This window comes from Pelobates fuscus, chromosome 6 (assembly GCF_036172605.1).
Source record: "Pelobates fuscus isolate aPelFus1 chromosome 6, aPelFus1.pri, whole genome shotgun sequence".
In the NCBI taxonomy this organism is placed as follows: Eukaryota; Metazoa; Chordata; class Amphibia; order Anura; family Pelobatidae; genus Pelobates; species Pelobates fuscus.
In genome coordinates this window covers 1,317,449-1,337,431 of record NC_086322.1, presented here as the reverse complement: position 1 = coordinate 1,337,431, position 19,983 = coordinate 1,317,449, and the positions used below count along the sequence as shown (strand labels likewise).

General features: G+C 42.2%; 1 pseudogene; it reads left to right on the top strand.

Annotated features, from left to right (window-relative positions):
• Positions 1–19,983, top strand: part of LOC134615244 (pepsin A-3-like) — a 135,990-nt pseudogene that overhangs the window by 87,462 nt on the left and 28,545 nt on the right.

Below are 19,983 nucleotides of genomic sequence, written 5' to 3'. Positions count from 1 at the left end.
TACATTGTAATTAAGTCTACTCGTAGGTATCACTAGATGATACAAAAAAATGTATTCAGACGGAACAGATGCAGATCATTCTGTAGTCCTGCACACTTAAAGGATCACTAACATGTATTCCTGACCCTATAGTGTTAACACCACCATCTAGACCCCCTGGGCCCCTCATGCCTCCATAAATATAGCAAAATCTTACTGTATTCAAGCCAGAAGCTGTAGATCTGCATGCTGTGAGACTCAGAAAAACAAGCAGTCTGCTGACATGTGGTAGCCTGATACAATCACAGTGCTTCCCCATAGGATTGGCCTGTCCTGTAATATTCATGTAAAACGGCATTCGTTTAATTGTATTGCTATGTATTGTAAACTGTATGTATTTTCGTATGAGGGTTCGGTAGTTTTCAGACCACCCTCAGACCACCCCAGTGAGAAGTGTTAAGGAACTGCACTCCTTCGATAGAGCAAAAAATAGTGTGCAACCAAACCAGGGGCTTGTACAATCCCCACAAGGCTAAATCCAGGAAAGAAGAAAGGTCCAGGCACTCAGAAGCTCAGCAAGGCAAATTTATTGGAACAAAGCTTTCAACTCAATGGGAAGCAGAGCAGAACATCTTTGCAGAACGTCTTTGCAGAACGTCTTTGTTCTAATACATTTGACTTGCTGAGATTTGGAGGGCCTGGACCTTGCTTCTTTTCTGGATTCACTCACAGCTGACAGAGGAGGTAGCAGCCATTGCAAGCGAAATGCTGGTTCTAATTCTAGACTCCTCCCTGCACATGTCTACTAAATGGTAGTCTCATGGCCTGAAAACACCAATGGCACATAAAAACATTGTTTAGTAAACATGCACAGGAAAAGAGAGACAGACATATACTGATTGCGTGTCTGCTTGTCCTGGCTTCTGGGCTCCCTGCAGCACAGCGGCCAATGCGGTCTGTGCTTGTACTGTGTACGTACAGGGCTAAGACAGGATGTATGCTGGACCATGAGGGGCCTGTCTAGGAGGCTAACTTATAGAGCAGAAAGCTGCAAAACTTGGATTATCTCTGCAAAAACTATCCATATTTAAACATGCAGAAATAGAGTATATTTAGCACGTATCCAACACATTACGGTCGTTTTAGTGCTCATAGGGTCAAACATTCACATGAAGAAAATGAAACCCCAAATATACCAAAAATGCAACATCTTAGGATCTAGAACTTTAACAGCATCTTTCCAAACTGAGAAATAAAATTCAGACTAAAATATATTGTTTTTTATAGGTGGGTGATCTTACGGACACAAATCAAGGTCTAATACTGAGTGAGACTGAGTCAGTCTTTCTCTCCTATTCTCATTTTGATGGGATACTTGGCCTCGGATACCCATCTCTGTCTGTTTCTCGAGTCGCACCTTTCTTTGACAATGTATGGAATGAAGGGGTGATCCTTCAGAATCTGTTTTCTGTTTACCTGAGCAGGTAAGATCATATTTACACTCCACCTGCACAGTGATAACCCTGAAATATCACCTGAATGAAGGATGCTCCAAGATGAAATCTAGAATAAAGATGTGATTTGTATATGGATTCCAAAGAAACCCAAATCATTACATTATACAATGTACCCACTGCTAGTTCTATAAGGATTTGGGACATGCTTAAATTATGTCTTATAGCCCCTTTCTTTATAATCATGCCTTCTCCCTGTGCTTTCCACCTCGAAATTTTCACAACATAGGAGGCAAGGAGTTTGCGTATTTATGATCTCTGAGATGTAAATCGAGGGTTGAATGAAAGATGGGTTAATATGGAGGATTGAATGACGTATGTGTGACAGATTCCCTGTCCTGGATTATTGTTTCACTTACGAACACCACCGAACTGTTTGGTCGTCGAGTGTATGGACTAAAATCGTCCACTCGGCGGCGCGAACACCGCTGGGACTTCCAGCCCCAAGTATGTTCGGTTTAATTCGACTCACTAGAGTGGTATTCGGTAGAAACGCACAACCAACACACGACCAACCCTTATACGAACAGATACTTCTGGTATTTTATTATCTGGAGGGAAGTGGTACTATAAATATAGCAGCAGCAAATCCAATATAAATCAAATGAGTAAAAAAGCTAGGTGTATTAGAATGCAACTGCAATGTAGAATCAATTCTTAGATACAGTGTTATTAAAATGTTAAACTGTTGCTTGTTACTATTTTGAGTTGCTATTTTAATTTGTTACTTGTTACTATTTTGTAAAAATGAGATGGAATGAAATAAAATAAAATAAAATAAAATAAAATGAAATAAAAAATAAAATAAAATAAAGTATCAGTACTGGTGTGGAAAACTCAGGCTTCTCGGTATGTACAGATATCTGTATGGCATGGATAACTTCAACCTAGGAAACGAAAAAGTCCCAAGGTCAGGATATCTTTATACCAATTGTTATACTTTCAAATGATTGATCCAATAATCTTATTGGGGAAAATTGAATGATAGTAGATATATTTGTATTTATGTCATATAATGTTATATACTGTGGCAGAAACCAGTTATAAAAAGCTGGCTGCCCTGAGCAATTTGAAAAATCGCCAAAAACAACTGGGGTTATAATATAGCAAAAAATATTTATTAAAGATAAAAATATATAAAAAAATAGAATCACAATGGCAGCAATAAACTTTCGGGTAAAAATCGCACAGAAAAACCTTATTCACCGGCTCGGATGGATGTGGATTATCATTTACTCCAATGTCTCTATTTCGATCGGCGGTGAGGACGGCTTGCGTGCCACAGTGCGTTCCACCTCCAGCCTCACTTGGGGGGGGGGGCTGCACTGCTTGTCGAGTGCTGATCCTGAGACGCCTGGATTCTGGAATGGCTGTTAGGCTCCTGTGCTGATACCTCAGTCTGCTGCTTCTGTGTGAACGTGCTATTTTGCCGCCTGACGCGTTTCGTAAGGAATTGCCTTACTTCTTCAGAGACGTATATGGTATTCTGTGTATAACAGTGCTTATATACCCTCAGTTGTTCATTAGTTAATCGGTTACAATCAATGCATAATTATGGTTCTTCGAAATTCATTCTTATAACATACAAATCAACGGAATGCAAAAGTAAAAAAATAAAATAAAAATACAACAAATAAAACAGAATTGTACACTCCATTACTGGTAATAAAGGTAATTCTTCTAAATTTGTTACATATAAATCAATGGAATGCAGATAGAAATCCTTTGCAATCTAAATGGAGATTTCAAACAAATATAACAGGATGATGCATTATATTGGTGATAGACATAGAGTTACTTCGTAAAACAAATGGAGATTCCAGGAGAATGTAATAAAACAATACATTAATCCTATTATAGACATACGATTATTTAGATATAAATTATTGCATTTGTATGTTAGAAGAATGAATTTACAAGAACCATAATTATGCATTGATTGTAACCGATTAACTAATGAACAACTGAGGGTATATAAGCACTGTTATACACAGAATACCATATACGTCTCTGAAGAAGTAAGGCATTTCCTTACGAAACGCGTCAGACGGCAAATAGCACGTTCACACAGAAGCAGCAGACTGAGGTATCAGCACAGGAGCCTAACAGCCATTCCAGAATCCAGGCGTCTCAGGATCAGCACTCGACAAGCAGTGCAGCCCCCCCCCAAGTGAGGCTGGAGGTGGAACGCACTGTGGCACGCAAGCCGTCCTCACCGCCGATCGAAATAGAGACATTGGAGTAAATGGTTATCCACATCCATCCGAGCCTGTGAATAAGGTTTTTCTGTGCGATTTTTACCCGAAAGTTTATTGCTGCCATTGTGATTCTATTTTTTTATATATTTTTATCTTTAATAAATATTTTTTGCTATATTATAACCCCAGTTGTTTTTGGCGATTTTTCAAATTGCTTAGGGCAGCCAGCTTTTTATAACTGGTTTCTGCCACAGTATATAACATTATATGACATAAATACAAATATATCTACTGTGACGAACCCTGCTGCGTAGACCTGTATTGCTGGTTCGTCTGTTTTCATTGGATTCGTGGATTTCCTGTCCGTATGCTGTTGTTCGTACGTTTTCTAAAGTACCGATTGAAACTACCGAACATCGGCCACCCAGGAGAGGAGTGTGCGGCTCATTAACACCTTGACCACAAATTAGAACGTTGTGGTTAACCGCAAACACCTCTCCATTCCATTTCGTACGGGTGGTCGTCGTTCGTATGCCGAACACGAGGCGGCGGCCATTTTGGACACAAGGCGAATCAGCGGTGTTCGGTGCAAAACCCATGGATCTAAAAACGGACTCTTTATCTACCGAACACCGCTGGAGACGGCCGTCTCCCCTTCTATTCCCTTGGAGGCATACGAACACTGTTCCGTTCGGGAGTTTCTTTCATCCGTATGAACTTGCCCAGATAGCCGTCCCATGGAGTCATTCGTATACCGAAGGACTTATGAGAGACTTTGACTCCATGGCGATTGGACTGTGTACATCGGACCTGAGCGCTATTCGGTAGGAATATGCCCTCAGATCCAGGCTATCTGGGGATACGTTGCACGAACACTATATATTCGGTACTTCTGATTTTATGTATTTTATTGCATTTTTTGTGTTTGGTTTTAAAATGGCGATGGTTCCTATCCTCGGAGTTAATTAGGTTTCTCCCTAATTATCTCCAGGATAGGAAAAGATGTATTATGGGTAAAATGGGAAGGGCTTGTGTTATAGCCACTGTGATTGGCTACTGTTTAATATATTTTACAGTCTTCCACCAGGTCCCCTAGGGGAGTGTCTACCTGGTGGAGACCTGCATAAATACCGGGCAGGTAGCCCCCATTAAAACACATTCTGCTTGACCTTCAAAACGGAGCTTTGTCTCGTTTGTGGAGGGATTGACTATTGGGACAGCGCTTTCGTTTATTTCTAGCTGTGGAAGGATTTCGGATGGATTGCTGATCGGGAGTTACCGCATTCGTATGCTCCGTTCGGGAGCTTTATGATCGGTTATACTGGAATTGCATTTCTGGAGAAAGGGGATTATCGACTAAACGGCGGCTTCACTCTCCAGGCGGTGAGTGTCGTAACATCTACTATCATTCATTTTTCCCCAATAAGATTATTGGATATTTAATTTAATAAATCATTTGAAAGTATAACAATTGGTATAAAGATATCCTGACCTTGGGACTTTTTCGTTTCCTAGGTTGAAGTTATCCATGCCATACAGATATCTGTACATACCAAGAAGCCTGAGTTTTCCACACCAGTACTGATACTTTATTTTATTTTATTTTTTATTTCATTTTATTTCATTTTATTTTATTTTATTTTATTTCATTCCATCTCATTTTTACAAAATAGTAACAAGTAACAAATTAAAATAGCAACTCAAAATAGTAACAAGCAACAGTTTAACATTTTAATAACACTGTATCTAAGAATTGATTCTACATTGCAGTTGCATTCTAATACACCTAGCCTTTTTACTCATTTGATTTATATTGGATTTGCTGCTGCTATATTTATAGTACCACTTCCCTCCAGCTAACTATCTTTATAGGTTTGGTGGATCCCAATACTATTCCAGTTTCAGAGCTCCAAATTAAGGTGTTTTCCCCTCTTTCATTCCTCTATACTCTTTACGTATAAGGTTTATTTTATATCTTTTGGTATTTTATTATGTTTGGTACTCCTGAAAGAGACTGACCACACAGCCTGAATCTATGGAACTCTTTTGGGCAGGCGCCTCGTGTGCGGTCGGTCTAAACTATACCCCAGTGGCGTTTCAGTTACGTTTGTGGGATCTGAGCGCTCAGATCCAGGCTATCCGGGGATATAGAATTTTAGGGGGTACCTAATTGTTAAATGTATATTTTGGGGTCTATTTGATCTGTATGTCCTGGACCTGAGAAGTAATGTAATTATGTTGTGTACTTTGTAGCAGTCGACAGGGAATGCCCCTGGAATATGTAAAAGGAAACCCCTTGCATGGGGAATCACATAAAAGGCCGTGTGTGGTCCCATTAAAATCAGTGCCTGCTTACCCTCAACACAGAGCCTCGTCTCATGATTGTAGGGAAACCCTATACCTGCTTTGGTTACCGCTTGGATTACTGCTTGGGAAATACTTCAGCATTGCTCAGACTACGGGTGTAAAACAAATTCCTCCTCACCATGCGGTATCTGCGCCCAGCGGCCGTGCGTCTGTATAACTGACACTTGCACCATGTTGATGGCCGCTGGCCGCTGCGGATCCACGACAAATTATACCTTCACGTCCGCCCACGTTAATGACGACGTCGGCTTTTGGGGTCAAAGGCCGTTTTCGGCCAATCAGAACTTAAAGCACTTATTTAAATTAAAATGTACTTTTCCTCATTGCCCTGCCATGGTTTCCCTTGTGGTTGTCCGAGAGTGTGTTCCTGTGCGTTTAGATTCAGTTTTTTAACTTTGACTTTGTTTGACTTCTCTGTATTCTGGTATCCCTGACTTCTGGCTTTCTCTTATCGTTGTGTCTCTTTCTGTATCCCCTGACCTCGGCAAGTATCCTGACTATTCTTTGGTGAGTTAAGTCCGGCCATTCTAAGGCCCGGTAATACATTACCTATTCGTCATCTGTGTGACACAATCCTATGTGCTGCATCAATTAGTAATCCTGACAAGGGGAAAGGACATCTCTGGCGGCGGAAAAACCCTCTTCTCTCTGGGTGGCCGCCACAGTATGTTTTGAGCGGGTTTGAATAAAGCATGTTTTAACATTAGCTCCTGAATGAAGGAAGCGATGGCTGTTTTGGAATGCTGAATCTTGTTTCCATGTATTCCTGAGTTGAAATTTACTGCTATAAATAAATACATATTTATATATTTATGCTTACTACATCTTATAGTGGCACAGGAAGTACAATCATGTTTGGTGGCATTGATTCATCACTTTACACTGGGAGTCTGCAATGGGTACCCGTCACTGTGCAGAAGTACTGGCAGATCACCATAGACAGGTAAGTCATTGTATACACTATAGAGTCGTGTCATAGCTTCTACATGCCCAACCCTGCACATGGTTAGCATGTATGACAAAACTGGAGATATCCTCATAGCTACATTTTGCAAAACAATCCAAATACTATCTAAATATCCTCACAGCTAGGTTTATCAAAATATCCAGAACTGCTGGGCTCTGGAGAGCAGAGAATTTATCTACCTTATTTATGCCCAGATGTGCCCCTGTCTAACGTGACATACCAAAACCATAAAATAAATGTCCACCTCTAGCAATTATAGGTTATTGTCCAACATTTCAACTCCCCACATAGTACACCATTCCCCACATAGTACGGCACTACCTACATAGTACGATACTTCTCACATAGTACGCCATTCCCTAGATAGTACGATACTTCTCACATAGTACGCCATTCCCTAGATAGTACGATACTTCTCACATAGTACGCCATTCCCTAGATAGTACGACACTCCCCAGTCCCCACATAGTACGACACTCCCTACATAGTACGATACTTCTCACATAGTACGCCATTCCCTAGATAGTACGATACTTCTCACATAGTACGCCATTCCCTAGATAGTACGACACTCCCCAGTCCCCACATAGTACTACACTCCCTACATAGTACGATACTTCTCACATAGTACGCCACTCCCTACATAGTACGGTACTTCTCACATAGCAAGACTCTTCTCTCCTAACCCAAGGAAACAATTTCACCCAGTGGCCAATCTAATCTAGGACCGTTTTGTACTAGACAATTATAAGACTAAGGTGGCACAAAGGAGAAGAGCTATTACAGAAATGTGTAAGGCTAATGAGAAACAGAGTTCAGTATCGGAAGTTATGGTCAATGATGGTAGCAACGATGAGCACCGTAGTTGGACCTGGTGTTTGGAAGAGGGATCTGACAGAATATGATTGGATGAGAGATTGGGATCAAGGGGAAGGCCACCAGCCTGGGGTGGTACTTCTGATATTGTAGGGAGACGTGGTACAGTTAAAGGTTTGTTGATTTCCTACTTTGGTGAATATATAAATTGTGAATTAATATTGGAGTTGGAGATGATTGTTTCTGTAGTGTATGATGCTAAATATATCTGTTCCATCCTGTAGTATAACCATCAATGACCAGATGGTAGCCTGTCACAGCGGATGTGAAGCCATTGTGGACACTGGGACCTCTGTAATTGCTGGACATCCAGAGCCTATTAACAGGATTCAGGGAATCATTGGTGCAAAACCAGACCAATATGGGTTGGTATGTATACAATTATAAACTATGCAAAATTAAAGTAGTAAATAGTGGCACATTGTCTACCGGTCTGTCTTTCTATCTCTCTGCCAATCCATCCATCTGCCGATTCATCCTTCCACCTGTCCATTTACCCATCATACAAGAACATTGATGAAGATGGCCCTGACCAAACAAGCTTAGAACCAAAAAGTATGAGGGACAAATATTAAGTGGGAATTGAGGGAATCAGATGATCTATATATACTTTAAATGAGGGGAGGGGTGTGTAACGGATCGCCTGGCACCCCGACTTGGTACCTCCGTTAATGGATGCTCCTAGCGCTTCCTGAGGACTCCAAGCACTCTGGCAGACACCACAATCACCGAATCCGAGAAACCTTTAAATTCTCCCAAGCATATGAATGCTGTAGACCATTGAATAGGAAACATACGAATAGGCTTGTACTCCTAGCAGTCAACTGGAACAGCATGCAATCAATCCTTCCCCCAATAATGAGACGACACTTCACTTTGAGGGTTAAAACAGGAACTCTCTGGCTGCTAGCTTGCAGCCCTTTTTATTAGATGCTCCCATGAAGGGGAGGGACACACACAGTAACGTACATTAACCAATCACACAATAGTTACATCCCACACATAGCCCTCCCCTCTACCTGTAAACTAATTATCTGTACACACAGGAAAATACAATTATCATAGTTATGGAAAATACAGTTTTTACACAACTTTCATAACTCCCAAAATATACATCACATTCGCATAAAAATACATATTCACAGTCAATCCATTCAGGGGAACAACATACTAAAAAATGGCATGAATCAGACCAGGGGTTCAAAAGTTAGTAAAAGTATCTTTTGTTCCCCTTGGCTAGCATAAAAAACATCCCCACAATGCATCCTGGTTTCCTTCCTTATGCCCTGGAGATAATTGGAGAAGTAATCCAATTATCCAGGACTAGAGGCAGACTCCATTAACCACATGGTTGCAAAACGACATAAAACACTTTAAAATACATAAAGTCACATTTTACACATAACACACAGACATTTTACATATCCCCAGATAGCTCAGGTCTGAGTGCACATTATTAGGTGAATGGCACTCAGACCAACCAAATACAGTTTAATCGCCATAGAGCCAAAGTCTTTAATCACACGAATAGGCTCCATGGCATAGCTATCTGGGTTACCACAGCTCACACAGGGCAAGTACCAAATGACCCCACTGTATTTAAAGGGCCAGAATGAGTGACATACACTCTGGTATGGCCGAATACTTTTTTTAAAGGGCCCAATCTCCCAGGGTCATAGTCAGTAGGTAGGAGGCTAGCAAACAGGCTTCTTCAGGGCCCAGTGGCGAGGTTGGTTTCGTCACAGGGTGTTTCAGTGGAAGAATGCTGTAGGAGATGAGGAGTTAAGGGCTAATTGACTTCTCTAAAGTGTGTTTTGGGAATTTTTTTTTTTTTTTTTTAAAGGATGGCATGGAAGGGGAGAGTTGAATGTGACATTGGAGGGCATTCCATAAGGAGGGGGCAGCCCTGAACTAGACAATAGATGTGAGACAGCAGGGGAATGCTATAAAGGGTGAGGAGTTGAGGACCGAGTGAATAGTCTTCACTGAAGAAGTGTGATTTTATTAATTTTTTTAAATACTGCAAAAATGGAAAAGTCAAATGTGGCTTGGGAGGGCATTCCATAAGGAGGGAATGAAAGCTATTTCCAGTCGGAATAAAGCCTGACCGGATTGACATAACTCAGCATTATGCACTCATTGGTTTAAAACCCTCAAAAACCCTACACAAAGGTATCTAGAATACAAAGCACAAATTGTAAAATAAATACAGACCAAATGCACATTCACATCATTCACTGGCTTTTATGCAACCGAACGATAACTTGTAGTACTGTTTGTCTGTTGCCTAAAAAAACAAAACCATAGCAGTGTCATTCCCTGATTCGACCCTAACCACCCATTCCATAAAGGTACTGAATTTTTCTAAATGGAAGCACGAAATGAAACAGCACATCGGGAGGCATATGTCCATGTGACAAAACCCCTATTTTGCCTTCCCCAGAGACATCCTCTAATATTTTATTCCTTTATGCTGATATCATTCAAAGAGACTAAGTACCGAACACCAACCACCCCCGTGGCTCATTAAGTTTAAATAAACCACAATAATTCAGTGCTCTCTTTGTGTGGCCATCATTCATATAATCGAAAGCCCAGTGGTGGAGAAAATGGCGGCCAATCTTATCGCACAAAAGCAGGCAGCGGGACTTGGTCGTCGAGTGCCTGGAACTCTGAGGCGGCCACTCGACGGCCCAAACACTGGTGAAAACATACGAACACATGCTTCTGTTCGCGGCAAGTCAGGAGAGCGCTGTTTTGGGCAGACATCTCTAGAGCGGTCGGTCAAATATTCACCCCAGTAGTGATTAGACAATGTTCGTGGGATCTGATCACTTTTTCGGATATGTTGGGCGCTCAGATCCCAGCTATCTCGGGATGTGTAGACTATGGGGGTTCGGTTATGCGAAATATGACTTTATGTATTTTAATATAAATTGTTTTGTGAAAAAGTAAATATTCTCTGTACCTGGAGATAATTGAGTTTAATACAGTATTTAACCCAATTATCTCCCAGGTACAGAGGAGGGATTTAAGTGTCTTATGTGGGAGTGTCCTGGACCTGAGAGTCATTGGGTGATTGTTTTGTACTGCTGTCCCCTCTGAGGTCCAGGTGGGAGTGTGCCTTGCATGGGGACCTGCATAAAAGGACAGGTGTGGCTTCCATTAAACACATTGCTTTACCCCTTCATTAAGTCTTGGCTAATGTTTGGGGGATTGGGTGTTATAATCACTACAACTTCTTCTATGTTTGGATTTTGGTAGATTCTTCATGGATATACTCAGTCGGAGTATAGGGAATCTGTTACAGTCCATATAATACCCGTTCTCAAAAAAATAGCCCGACAGATTCAATGTCCAGCTTTGCCATAAATGCATTTTGCCCAGCCCTCTTTACCAACTCGACTGCCTGGTCAAATGATGAATATGAGACTGAACACAACTCACTAGTGCAAGACAAGTGGTAAATCAGCTAGTGTTTGTCTGCCTCTTTTTAGGCATCACTCCCAGAGTAGATAGTCTAAGGTTAGCTAAGGGGCTATTCTAAAGGGCCCCGCCATCCTCCTCAGCTTCCTCAGGGAATTCTAAAACCATTTTTTTAATTCCTATACAGACAATCTGTGTTTCAAACCTGAAATGGAATATAAAACCCATTGTTAAACCATTCCTTAAGCAGAACTGCATCCCAATGGTTAGCGTAGTGGCTTAGCCAAGGAGACCTAACTTAATTGAGGTATGCCCCAGTGGTAGGGTCTGATGGTGCTTGACCCGAGTTTCTGGCGGCTGACCCAAATTTACCCTTTTTAAAGCATCAATGTAATGGCACCCCGAGTAGGGAAGGGGTTAACACTGCCAAAGCTGTTCTTTTTCCTGAATGTGAAGTCCGCTACCGAACACTCCTAAGCGTCGAACACAATCACAATTAGTCAATCACATACATTTACAGAATGCAAACACTCCCACACAAACAGTACAACTCCTCCTCACCATCCTGGAGATAATTGGGTTAAGTGCTTGACGTAACTCAATTACCTCCAGGCATAGAGAATTTAACATTTTACAGTAATGGTAAAAACACATAAAAATACATATTTCCAAATATACCGAACGGAACCCCCACACTCAACATACCCCCCGATAGCTTAGATCTGAGCACTCAGTATAACGGAACAATGCTCAGATCCCATACATGTAGTTCAATCTCCATGGAGTTAAAGTTTATACATTGGGCGTTCGATGAAACGAATGAGCTCCATGGGTTTACTATCTGGTGCAGTTCCATTTGTGCATTGTCAATTTACCGAACTGCACGGCGTTCATATGAATTTAGAACAAAGTGATGGATGATTAGTGATTTCAGCGGTGTTCATGGGAAGCAGTGTCCGAAATCAGTTCCATGAGTTTGTCAACGAACACCGCTGGGCGTTCGACTGTCCAAGATGGCCTCCGCAACGTGTTCGTTCATAGGAACGACGACCACCCAGCCGACTGCTCAGGAGTTGGAAGTGTCTGTGGTTAACCACAATGTTAATGAGGGCAGAAAGGTTAACGAGCAGCACCCTTCCCTGATGGGTGGCCTGCCATTTGGTAGTTTGTTTGTATTTGGATGAATGCAAGCAGAAAACAACCGGCAATAACTAAACAAACAGACGAATCAGGTTTTAAATAATAATCCAAAGGCAGAGAGGTCTGCCACAATCGACTAGATCCATGTGCCCAGCGACAGCCTGAGCATTCATGCTTGTACTTGCAGCTTTTTCCCCACTTGCACTGGACCTCATTGAAGAGCCAGCACAACACCTTTTTACTAACAGCCAATAAGGAACTTTATCTACTTGCACCAGCCCCATACTGAAATGGAGACACTTTCGGCATCATCATTAAGATCCATAATGGCAAGTCCATTTGGTCCCACTGCATGCCTTTATTAGCTGATAAATATTGCCTAAACTGCTTGCCGTACTTCCACCCCTTTGCCTTTTTTCCTCCTCCTCATTCTTGGTGTCCTTTTTTTGTCCATATCTACAGGGAGTGCAGAATTATTAGGCAAGTTGTATTTTTGAGGATTAATTTTATTATTGAACAACAACCATGTTCTCAATGAACCCAAAAAACTCATTAATATCAAAGCTGAATATTTTTGGAAGTAGTTTTTAGTTTGTTTTTAGTTTTAGCTATTTTAGGGGGATATCTGTGTGTGCAGGTGACTATTACTGTGCATAATTATTAGGCAACTTAACAAAAAACAAATATATACCCATTTCAATTATTTATTTTTACCAGTGAAACCAATATAACATCTCAACATTCACAAATATACATTTCTGACATTCAAAAACATAACAAAAACAAATCAGTGACCAATATAGCCACCTTTCTTTGCAAGGACACTCAAAAGCCTGCCATCCATGGATTCTGTCAGTGTTTTGATCTGTTCACCATCAACATTGCGTGCAGCAGCAACCACAGCCTCCCAGACACTGTTCAGAGAGGTGTACTGTTTTCCCTCCTTGTAAATCTCACATTTGATGATGGACCACAGGTTCTCAATGGGGTGAACAAGGAGGCCATGTCATTAGATTTTCTTCTTTTATACCCTTTCTTGCCAGCCACGCTGTAGAGTACTTGGACGCCTGTGATGGAGCATTGTCCTGCATGAAAATCATGTTTTTCTTGAAGGATGCAGACTTCTTCCTGTACCACTGCTTGAAGAAGGTGTCTTCCAGAAACTGGCAGTAGGACTGGGAGTTGAGCTTGACTCCATCCTCAACCCGAAAAGGCCCCACAAGCTCATCTTTGATGATACCAGCCCAAACCAGTACTCCACCTCCACCTTGCTGGCGTCTGAGTCGGACTGGAGCTCTCTGCCCTTTACCAATCCAGCCACAGGCCCATCCATCTGGCCCATCAAGACTCACTCTCATTTCATCAGTCCTTAAAACCTTAGAAAAATCAGTCTTGAGATATTTCTTGGCCCAGTCTTGACGTTTCAGCTTGTGTGTCTTGTTCAGTGGTGGTCGTCTTTCAGCCTTTCTTACCTTGGCCATGTCTCTGAGTATTGCACACCTTGTGCTTTTGGGCACTCCAGTGATGTTGCAGCTCTGAAATATGGCCAAACTGGTGGCAAGTGGCATCTTGGCAGCTGCACGCTTGACTTTTCTCAGTTTATGGGCAGTTATTTTGCGCCTTGGTTTCTCCACACGCTTCTTGCGACCCTGTTGACTATTTTGAATGAAACGCTTGATTGTTCGATGATCACGCTTCAGAAGCTTTGCAATTTTAAGAGTGCTGCATCCCTCTGCAAGATATCTCACTATTTTTGACTTTTCTGAGCCTGTCAAGTCCTTCTTTTGACCCATTTTGCCAAAGGAAAGGAAGTTGCCTAATAATTATGCACACCTGATATAGGGTGTTGATGTCATTAGACCACACCCCTTCTCATTACAGAGATGCACATCACCTAATATGCTTAATTGGTAGTAGGCTTTCGAGCCTATACAGCTTGGAGTAAGACAACATGCATAAAGAGGATGATGTGGCCAAAATACTAATTTGCCTAATAATTCTGCACTCCCTGTATGTATTCTTCCAGGGGAAGCAGGTAAACTATTTCCAAGAATTTCCCTTGTGATGATAGTCACCATCACCTGGAGTTTCATACAGACACTTTATGTAGGACCCTGGACTATTCTATGTCTGTCACCCTGGGCGCATTATAGGTGCAGGGTGTGTAATGTTGTTTTATTGTTAGATGGTTTGTGTGTCCTGCTGGTGCTTGCTACCAACTAGATGAATTTGGCTGTGGAGCCTGTACAGTGCCAGACAGAACCCACTTGCTCCATCTCCCTGCTATTACATGTGCTATAGCTGAAGTGTGAATATTTGTCTGGGCTCCTCCATCTGCATCTATCCAAGCCCTGTGCTCTTAGAGCTGCAGTTTCTCGATTGGACACTAGATGTCCTCCAAGCGCCATGCTATGCTCATATCTCCGGATTCCCCTGCTGGAAGTGAACCTGCTATTCGGCTGGTGAGATCTTGCTTCCACTACTCTGTTCTCACCTGCACTCTCTCCTGCATCTGCTGCCTAAGCCTGGCTGGCCTGGTTCAGGATTACTGGACACTGTCTCCCTGGCTTCATCCTCAGAGCACCTGGGGCAGTGGCCCACTCCCTCCCCTAGAGATGAGTGCTGATGAAACCCTTGTAGCACCCTTGGGGGACTACTTCTTACTCACCAAATGCAGTTGCACATTCACTGCCACTTCGACAGTAGACTCCTGTGTCACCAGTGACCTCCAGTGCATCCCCTATTCTCCAGTGTCGAAATGCTTCTTCTCAGCTGGCGAATTGTTCTGTTGGTTGAGTGATGGCACGGGGGCTTTAATAAAAATAAAAAAAAACAAGGCAAAGGTATCTGAAGAGGGATCAGGCAGAAATCAGAGTCAGACGGTCCAGAGGTCAGGGCAGGCAGCAATCAGGAAAATCCAGAGAACAGGCAAAGTCCGTAAACCAGCAAAGACAGGAAATACAGGGCAACAAACGCTAGGCAACAAAACAACCAAGCACTGACTGGAAGGTGTGCTCTGCTTATAAAGGAGCGGCTCAGTCACATAACCTGGCCTCACCTGTACGAGGGATTACCTGAAGTCAATGTGACGACTGTGGGACCCAGCACCATCTTGGATGCATCATTGTCCTAACTCCTCCCCTCAGCCACACCTCCTCCAACCCCTGACCTGCAGACCAGCGTCCTTGTGCAGCGGCTGACATCTTGGAGGCTCCGCCCCTCAGCCACACCTCCTCCAATCTCTGACCTGCATACCAGTCTCCTCATTCAGCGGCTGCCATCTTGGAATGCTGGAGAAATCACAGAGTTTCCTGGCTGTGATTCGATGCACAGAGGATGCAGACTATCACCACTATAACCACTGCAGACTGACTGACCTGAGTACCGTTGGTGAATGTGACACTTCCCCTCTTGCAATATACCTTGCAGGGGTCCAAAATAGTAACATATGCAGGATGTATAATGCATATGCACGAACGCGTGATGGTGCCCATCTTAAACTGTCGAATGGCCAGCGGTGGAACTGTTTTCGGACACTCGCTCGCACGAACACTGCTAGGACTTCCAAAAAAACGCAGCGGCGTTCGGTACATTGAAGCCCCGAACAAGGGTGTAACGGCACCCCCAGGCATAAAAGGGGTTAACAGTCATTTATGAGATATTCCCTTCCAGATATACAGGCACATCTACTGTAGACACCAATCCACCGAACCGGAGAAGCATACTAATGCTGTAAACAGTCGAATAGGAAAAACCATACGAAAGGTTTACACACCTAGCAGTCGAACTTGAACAGCATACAAAAGAGGAACAGACAGAGCTGTGGGTTTATTGTTCTTATATACACGTTCTTACACATTAGTACCACCCACAGGGTTTTGTAAAACAACCAATAAACACGTACAATACACTCGGACACTCCCACACAAAATCTTCCCCTCTGCCTGTGATTATGTAATAGGTAATGTAATTATCACAGGCAGAGAAATACAGTTTTTCCACATTATTCATAACTTTAAAAGTATGCATCACATTCACATAAATCAGCATACTCCTAATACAAACATCGTCAAAATCATATAAATTGGTCCAGTGGTTCAAAAGATAGATCGTAGTCCTTTGTGACCAAATGAAGCATGTTTTTTCTGCCCAAAACTAGTTCCACAGAGTCTTCTATCCTGGAGATAATTGGGAAGTAAGCTAATTATCTCCAAGGACAGAGGCAGAACTCCAATTAACATCCGTCGGCGGAAGTACTCAACCGGGGTAGCTCCATTACACATAAAATGTCCAATAAATGCACAACGCGTTTCAACCATATAAAACTCCATTAAACACATGGTAGCAAAAGACAAAATACATAAAAATATATAACTGTGCAGCTATTGCATAAAACAGGTACATTCAACATATCCCCAGATAGCTTAGATCTGAGCGCCCTTCAGAAATAATGAATCAATTGCCATGGAGCCAAAGTCTTTCACATAGTCTTTTGTTATACGAATGGGCTCCATGGCATAGCTATCTGGGGTATCACTGTTCAAACAGGGCAAGCACCGAATGACCTGGCTTTCGTGTCTTTGCAGGGGAAAATCAAGTGTTTCAACATGGGGCCATAGTCTAAAGGCAGCAGGCGGGCAACCAGGCTCCTCCAATGCACAGTGGCGAGATTGGTCTTGTCACAAAGGGGCCATTCACCATTCCGTTTGGTAATTTGAACGGTACTTAGACTGTTTTAAGTAGACCGACCGCACAGCCTAATTCTCTAGAACTGTTTTGGGCATGAAACCATGCATGCGGTCGGTCAAATGAGACTTCCAGGAATTTCCTGAACCCCTGCTCTGGGTGATTTTTGGATATATTCTTCACCCAGTTCAGGGCTATCAGGGTATGTAATATGTTTATGGGGATATGTTATGTTTTGGGGTGTTTTCCAGACTTTGTAAAAAAAGTATGTTTGCTTTTTCTGCTTAGAGTTAATTGAGTTAGTCCATTGTCTTCGTTAATTGTATCACAGGCAGAGGGGAGGGATTGTGCACAGTATCTGGGAGTGTTATTCATTATCACACAGTTTTGTATTGGCTTGTTGATTTTATGTCCTGTGCCCCACAAGGTCCACTTGGGCAGTAACCTTGTGGGGAAACTTGTATAAAAGACCAGATGCTCCATTAAACCTTCAGTTCTTCTTCACCCTCAATCTAGAGTCTTGTCTCTTATTGGGGGGAATTGCTATATCACTACAAGGGATTGCTAGGATCATCATGCTCCCTTGGATAATCACTAGCTCAATCAAGAGCTGTTCCTGCTACGCTCTCCAAAGGAAGAGAGGTTCACCCACTGGAACCTGGAGCCTTATCGTAGGTCCAGGTTGGGTAGGAGACGACGAGACCCCAACCAAGGTGCGGCGGTTCGTGGGGTCCGCAGTACTTATGGTGTCTGGAGAAGTGCTTGGAGCCCTTGATAAGCACTAGTAGCATCCGTCGGCGGAAGTACCCAACCGGGGTACAGGAACCTCTGTTACACATAAAATGTCTAATAAATGCACAACGCGTTTCAACTATATAGGTCTTCCTCAGGTGCATAATCCATCCTTCCCTCTGTCCGTTTTTTATAGCGTTCTAATTGATTGGTGGTGTACCGGCGCCATCTTAACTATCTATATTAATTGAATTTGCTCAATAGTGATCAATCAATAATTCTTAATTAATATGGAATATTATTATCACAGGAATCTAAATAACAAAATGGGGGAACTAGAGGCAATAGCAGACACTAAACAATATGACATAATAGGCATAACAGAAACATGGTGGGATGAGACACATGACTGGGAAGTTAACTTAAATGGGTGCACGTTATTTAGGAAGGATAGGAAAAACAGGAAAGGTAGTGGGGTATGTTTGTATGTCAACCATGAGTTAAAGCCAAATCTTAAGCAAATAGAATGCGACGAGGAACATTTGGAAGCTTTATGGGTAAATATCTGCCTGGGGCAAAAGAAGTGAAATCAATGATTGGTTGGGATATTTGTATAATGTAGAAAAAGGCAAAGTTATGCACTTTGGGGTAAGGAATACACAAGCAACTTACACCGTAAATGGTAGTGAATTAGGGATAACCACACACTAGACGCATTTGGGAATAGACAACCAATTAGGCAGCAATATGCAATGTTAATCCACCTTGAATATGCTGTGCAATTTTGGGTACCAGTTCTAAAGAAGGATATTATGGTCCTAGAAAAGAGTGCAGAGAAGGGGTACAAAATAAATTAATCAAATTAATGGAGCATTTTAGTTACGAAGAAAGGTTAACAAATTTAAATCTCTTTAGTTTGGATAAACGGCACCTCAGAGGGGATATGATAACAGTGTATTAATATAACCGTGGCTGAAACAAACCATTATCTGGAAATCTATTGATAAACAGGGCTATACATAGGACACAAGGTCATGTATTACAACTGGAACAAAGGAGATTTAGTCTAAGGCAAATATAAGGTTTTTTTTACAGTAAGAACAATAAGGATATTGAATTCCCTGCCTTTATATAGCTGTTTAAACAGAAATTAGATAAATACTTGCAAAAACATAATACACAGGGATATACATTTTAGTGGGTTAATAGCTTTGTGATCCACAGAGATATCTGACTACCATTCTGGGTTCAAGAAGGAATTTTTCCTAGTTTGTTGCAAAATTGGAGAAATGAGTTCTGAGCAATTCTGTTTCAGAAAACAAGGACATCAGTGTTTACTGTGTTTCTCTCTCTTTATTCCAGTATAGTGTGAGCTGTGATTCTGTTCTCTGCCAGATATTGTCCTAACCATAAATGGAATCCAATACCCGTTGCCTGCATCTGCCTACATCAACCAGGTGAGACTCTAACATTAACCAGTTTCTCCAACAGGAGACCAGGGGGAACCCCCATTCCAACACCAGTTATGGCAGCAATGTTCAAACTATCACTTCATCATTAAGATGAAGTGAATTTGGTGCTAGTGTCCCTTTAATTGTGTTTGACCTTCCTTTCCTAGTTTTAGCTCATCTTGTCTAGAACTCATGGCAGGTGTGACAAAACCCCTGTTTTGGGACTATCAGTGCCCATTGTTCGTATGCCGTTTGCACATTTTTGCCCTATTTATTCCCTTTCATTGTACCAAATAAACTAACGAACAGCCAGACCACACGCAATGGGAATGTGTAGCCTGTCAACCTCCTAGAAGCTGTGGTTAACCGCAACTAATTGGCGAACGGCTGGGTGGTCGCCGTTCGTATGAACGAACACGTGGCGGCGGCCATCTTAAACTGTCGAACGCCCCGCTGTGTTTTGTCGTTGAACGCATGGAACTGATTTCTGTCACTGTTTCACCCGAACACCGCTGGGACTTACAAACGTCCATCCCTTTGTTTCTGTTCATACGAATGCAGCGTCATTCGGTACATTAAAAACTCATGAACTAGACCGACCCTGATAGCTAACAGCCGTGGAACTAATTCTGGACAGATTTATGCAG